Consider the following 6,361-nt stretch of genomic DNA (forward strand, 5'->3'; position numbering starts at 1 on the left):
TATAATAAAGTTGGGTTTTTTTGTTAATAGGATAAAATGTTAAATAGGGAACCCGCTGGGAACACCAAGGATACTGGATATTGTTGCCACGTGGTGGCGTTCGGGACGCTTTTTAAGTCAAAGTCAAGTAGAATTTGATTTACAGTAAAGATGATATCAAGTGTGCGAAGACCGTCGACTCCTGTGACTGAATAAACCGATAGTCAAGTCATCCGTGGAAGCCGCCTCCGTGGAATTTCTATATACTTTGCCTTCATAATGGAGTAGCTCCCGTTGGTTCATACCTATAACGAACCCTCCGACTCGGCTCTAGCGTTACAGAGTGACGGCAACCATCTAAAGCGCCTTCAGTGTTGGGTTCATATCCGGCCATGGGTTCTTACGATGATGATGGTTACGATTCGCGGGCGATGGCCATTGGCGGCAGACTCATGATGGCAGCCATCGTAGCTGTGTTCACAGTGGTTTTCTACTTTCTGCTTAAGCGTATCTACGCTCGCTGCTTCTCGGGGCGCAGTGGTTCTCTCCGACGCCACCGGCTGGCCTTTGTTGGGCAGCACGACCCTACACGGCTCCAGAATGTTGGACTCGGGAAGTCGGCGATAGAAGCGCTTCCCGTGTTCATCTATCAGTTGGAGAGTCACAAAGACGGGCTCCAGTGTGCCGTCTGTTTATGTGAATTCGAGGATAACGAGAAGGGCAGATTGCTTCCGAAATGCCACCACAGTTTCCACATCGACTGCATCGATATGTGGCTCCACTCGCACTCCACATGCCCACTGTGTCGAGCCAGCGCCCAGGCCGACACTCCGGCCGATTCTGTCGTGGTCCCGTTGGGGGAAGCCCCGTTGGAGAGCACATCCGAAACAGATCAAGAGGTGTCCCCTGTTCCAGAGGGCAGCGCGTCGATTTCCGGGGAACCCGACTCCGACATTGACCTCTGCCACTCGTGCACGCACGACGAGGTTCTCCCGTCTCCGACTTATCCCTGGGCAACCCAAAAGGCGGTTTCTTCCGTGTCGAACTCGGCCTTCTTCGAGCAAGGGACAACATCTACTTCTGGTAAAACCCTCGACAAAACCGTCATCGACATACCGCGACAAGTCGACACTTTTTCTTCTCCCCGGCTATTCTCTGGCCTTAATCAGCAGGTGTTTTCGCCAAGTGATCGCTCAAATTCCCCGGTATTCGTCTCCGTTCACTGAATAGACTATTGAGCAAAGGCAAGATTGTCCTTCCACAGAATCCAGATGAGGGCAGAATTATTCTCGTTGAGTAGGGGATTCCTCCCAAGGTCAGTGGAAAGTTAGGGTTTGTTGATTTTGGCGTCAATGACCATGAACTTCCATGGGCTTCAGAGAAGCTGTACGTATCTGTTAACATAAAGTTACATAACTTTGGTCACCCGTGGACGAGTAGTACAGTTAATTTGGATGTTGAAGCCTTGAGGCTCTTAACTTTGAACTTTGAAGGTCACCTCATCAAACTCTGCCCATAGTGAGTACTCCACTTGGTCTCGCTTCATTGTAGTTAGTGTTTGTTGTATTGAAATTAATAATCAGCTTGGTCTCCTCTGCTTAATATCTACAAGGGATGCGATCATAATATCGCATGCTATTTTTGTTTTTATTAATATTTTTTTAAGTGGAAAAATTTATAATAATTTAATTTTCAAATGAATTTATTATTAATGGTAAATATAAATTGACTTATCATTATTTAAAAAATATATACTATTTAAAATTACACTCGTTCAATCTCTAAAAATAAATTTTTTCTTAATTTGTAAACTTAATTCATAATAATATTTTATATCCATTTTAATGTAATTTTTACTTTTAATAATTATATAATTTATTTTTAAAATAAATGTAAATTGGTGTACAAAATTTTCATACATGTGACCAGCAAAATGCCTCTACTCAACTATTATCTATTGAAATTTACAAAAATACATATATTCTATTGAAATTTACAAAAATACATATATTCTATTGTGTTTAAACAAATAGTTATAATTTCTTAAAAAAAACACACATTTTTAACTATTATCTATTAAAAATACATATATTTTAATGTGTTTAAACAAATAGTTATAATTTCTTTAAAAAAACACATTTTTAACCATAAAACTTATATGTAATGTAACTTTTTATTCTGTAATATTTATATTTTACACAGGGTTTTGATATCCTTCACACAACAGACCTACGTAAAACACCATAAACATTTTGAGTTATATAAATCAAATCGCATGAACACAATGTCAGGCCGTGTATTGTTCCATTTCACAGCGTGCAACCGAATTGCCCTTGTCTTCATGGGGATTAAGCCCTAACATTTTTTCGTTAAATTATTCATGCATTAAATTTTTCATACCGACTACTGGTGTATTCAACACTTGAATGCCATAATTTCGACTTCATTCTGTAACATATCCACATCATAATTTTTCTGACGATATATCACTTCACTAAATTTTTTGATAACATATTAACATGTATGGAGAAATAAAGATAATTGGTGTATTCAACCCTTCGTTTAACCATAAAGTTTCATTATTATATTTATACAGTAACAAAATTGTAGGGCTTCATTAATACAACTAGGTGTATAATGAATAAACGATGATGTAAAATTATAATTAAATTATTTTAATGCCATTATTATTTTCTTAAATTATTGAATTATTATTATTGTGATAGTAATAAATTATTTTATTAATTAAAATATTAAATGTTTAATAATATTAATTAAAATATTTTACAATATATTAAATATTAATTTATTTATTAACATTATTATATTGATATGTTTATTAGAATATTAATACATAATTTTAAAATAGTAAATTAGTACATAATTATTATAGTCAATTACATTAATCAAATATAGCTAAATATGACCGCTTTCAAACTTGGTCAATTCTAAATTTACCAATAGTCAATTTTGTTCACTCAAAATTGTGTTGAATTAAAATATTGTTAATTAAATAAATAATTACATTAATAAAAACATTAAAATAGACTTTAAAACATTAATTATAATAGTAACAACTATTTTACAAACTTTACTTTTATTCAAATGTTGGTAATGAATATAACAATAACATTAATAACTTTTCCTCTCCCTCATTCCAGTTGAGTTAACCAGTCAAATTTAGTTGTTTCTTAGTCAAATTGCCCGTCCAATATAGTTGTTTCCTAGTCAAATATAGCCGTTGGAAGATTTGCTCCCCCTATTTAACCTATAGCCATGATTTGGTTCTTCAACTTGTCCTAATGATGAACCACTAGGAACCACACTCGTTGGTTCAAAACGTCGACAAAAATATTACAATGTGATTTCCGCCAAAATATTTCTCTTTAAACTTGATATGGATCACATAAGCTTAAATTCAACAACATTATAATATTAATGAAAATATTTACATAAAAATGTTTAATAACACTAAATATTAATTTCAAAATATTTAAGTAAATACATTAATATTACTTAAAAATAATATTAATTTGTTAGTTTATTAACATGAATGCATTGATATATTAATTAAAACATTAATATATAATTAAAAAAATTCTTAATATATAGTCATTATAGTCAACCACATTACTTAAACATAATGAAATATGACCATATTCAGACTTGGTCAACACTATGTTTAATGTATTTGACAATAATCAACCTTCTTCACTCAAAACAATCCATAGTTTTTTTTTTTTTTTGATCCAGTAAGAGTGGTTCCTTCCATTAATCGCAAAAATTACATAATGTACAAAAGAACAGGGTTATGAACAGTAGCACAACCCCTTACCAACCTCAATAAAATCTACCTAAGGAATAATTCACTTAACTAACCCACAAAGCAACTCTTTAAACCAACCTTCTTAACCCAAAAGATAAGAAAAAAGGGTTTTAAAGTTTTTTCTGGGACCGCTAAAAAACAAATGTTTTGAGTTACGGTGCACCCGACAGCTTTTAAAGTCGAGGGCCCACCAACCCAAAGCCCAAAGTACCACAATAAACAACTTAAGACAAGCCTTAAACTTGGGATTACAGAGCACCCCAAAAACTGAACAATCTTATCAGTTCATATCTAATGGTACCAAACGGATTTCAGGTGATCAACTAGCCCGCGCCTTAAATGAATAAACGGACCCGATGAAAAGTATAAAAAAATTCGGGTCCGGAAAAGGGTTAACCGTGAGTCAACTTGATGGCCCAAAACCCGTTCGATCCATCCATCGTAGATCCGATGGTCCTTAGCCCATATCAGGCTGGTATCATGCCCTCTCAATACCAAACCGTTCGGACCCGATGAGAGACATTAACTATCACTTTGAGAAATTTCGAGTCTGTTTGGAGCGTTATCTTCCAAGCAATTAACCACCTGAAATCCGTTGGATGCCAGATATTGTTGCAATCGAGGGTCGACTGCAAATCAAACTGCCCACTATTTACCCCCTACTTCTTTACTGCGATTAGTTCCATTTCCTCTGTTTCCATAGGCCTGATTACTATTTTTCCTTCATAGAATGATAATGCTCCTTGTCTTCGCTCGCTTGTCTGTTACAGTCCTCCCTCAAATTTCCTGAGGGTGTCAACTCCAAAGCATATCTTATGTTGCTTCCAGTGCAGATCACACCTTCATTTGCCAAACGATCTGCTAACTTGTTGGTTGTTCTGCGCACATGAACAAAACTGAGTGTTCTCAGGGTCCCCAGGTGGGATTGTATTCGTTGGTAAACCTGCAATGACCGCCAGTGTTTTGAAACCTTTTCTGGTGTTGTTCCATTGCCTATCTTCTTGACTGAATTGATTACCATTTTAGAGTCTGCTTCTATGATGGCATTGTGTAGATTAGAGTCAGTCAAGATTTCTAGGCTTTGCTTTAAGGCCATGAGTTCGGCCATAGTGTTGGTGGCCTTCCCCAAATGACTGTGAAAGATGATTTTTATGTAACCCTGCTCATCTCTTATGACTCCTCCATAGCCAGCTGCCCCAGGGTTTCCTTTAGAGGCCCCATCTATGTTAAATTTCAAAAATCCTTGAGGAGGCGGTTGCCAGATGTCCTTTCTAGTAGTTATATATCTTACTATCCTACTTATGCCCTGAGGGGCAGGTAACTGGAGACCCAACTGAAAGAGAATCTAAGCCTCCTGCCTCAGAGGAGGGTTCTCAGGTGGTCTTTTTAGAAGGGTACTTACAGTTTCTTTGAGCTGTCTTAAAATCTGAGCTATGATGCTCTGGGTTGAGCCATTTTTGTTCTTGAAAATCCTTTTCTTGTGCTCTTTCAAGACATCCCAGATTAAAAAACCTAGAATCAGAGTCCAGGCTTTGTTGATTATTTCATTTTCTGGGAAGTCTTTTCTCCATTTCTTCAAAGTGCTGGTGATAATATAATCGTCCCTATCGGTTTGGTTGAATATTCAGGCTACCTAATTCCACAAGTTAGAGGTGAATGGGTAGAGGTTAAGTAGGTGATCCATCGTTTCTTCTTGCAGACCACATAACTCACGTCTAGATGGACCAGCTAAACCTCTTTTCCTAATGTTTTCCCAAGTCTTTTTTTTTTGTGTTGTACCAGCCATATGAACAGTTTGATTTTCATCCAGTGTAGGTTATGCCATATTTCCTTCCATGTCTTGTCAGGGTTTGGAAAGTCAAACCCCATGGCAATTCTTTTGGCTTCTTTAAGGTTGAAATTGCCTTCGTTGTTTCTCCCCCACCTAAGTTGGTCAGACGAAGTTGAGGTCAAAATATTTCTCTATTCCAAGATCATTGCAAGAGCTACAGCCTGGGCCTTCAAAGGGGTTTCTTCCCTATATATTAGGTCCTTCCATGTTCTCCATTTTCCGTTGTTCCTTGTCTATTCCCAGAAGTCACTTACCCTAAAAAGACCTTTATTGTTAGTGTTATTCTTGAGAAATGCTAGTTATTCTCTACACAGGTTAGGTTCCTGCTGCCAGTTGTCCTCCCATAACCAAGCTGTGTTTCCATCTCTAATCTCCCAGAAACTTTGCTTCTATACTATGGCTCTATTCTCCCAAGCATTGTTCCAAATGTGGGAGCCCTTGATGAGCCCCGTCATCCAAATAAGATCTCTATCTTGCCAGTTATTTGCATACTTTTGTTTCTAGAGCTTAGCCCAAGGGGTTCTTGTTTCCCTTAGCCATCTCCACCAAAGTTTAGCCCCCAGGACTTTTCTTAGGGTTTCCAGGTCATGAAGACCCAAACCTCCATGGGTTTTGGGTTTGCAAATCTTGTCCCAAGCTACCAAAGCCCATTTCTTTTTCTCTTCCCATTTGCCACAAATAAAATCTCTTTGGATGTTCCTGATATGTTTTATAACACCTTTAGG

The 6,361-nt window shown here is 37.1% G+C and overlaps 1 pseudogene; it reads left to right on the forward strand.

The window, feature by feature from the left end:
- Positions 1-290: 290 nt before the first annotated feature.
- Positions 291-1,523, forward strand: LOC149184325 (uncharacterized; annotated as a pseudogene).
- The last annotated feature ends 4,838 nt before the right edge of the window (positions 1,524-6,361 follow it).

Source organism: Pinus tabuliformis, chromosome 3_2 (genome assembly GCF_031772625.1).
Source record: "Pinus tabuliformis cultivar Carrire ecotype Pingquan chromosome 3_2, CPIR1, whole genome shotgun sequence".
In the NCBI taxonomy this organism is placed as follows: domain Eukaryota; kingdom Viridiplantae; phylum Streptophyta; class Pinopsida; order Pinales; family Pinaceae; genus Pinus; species Pinus tabuliformis.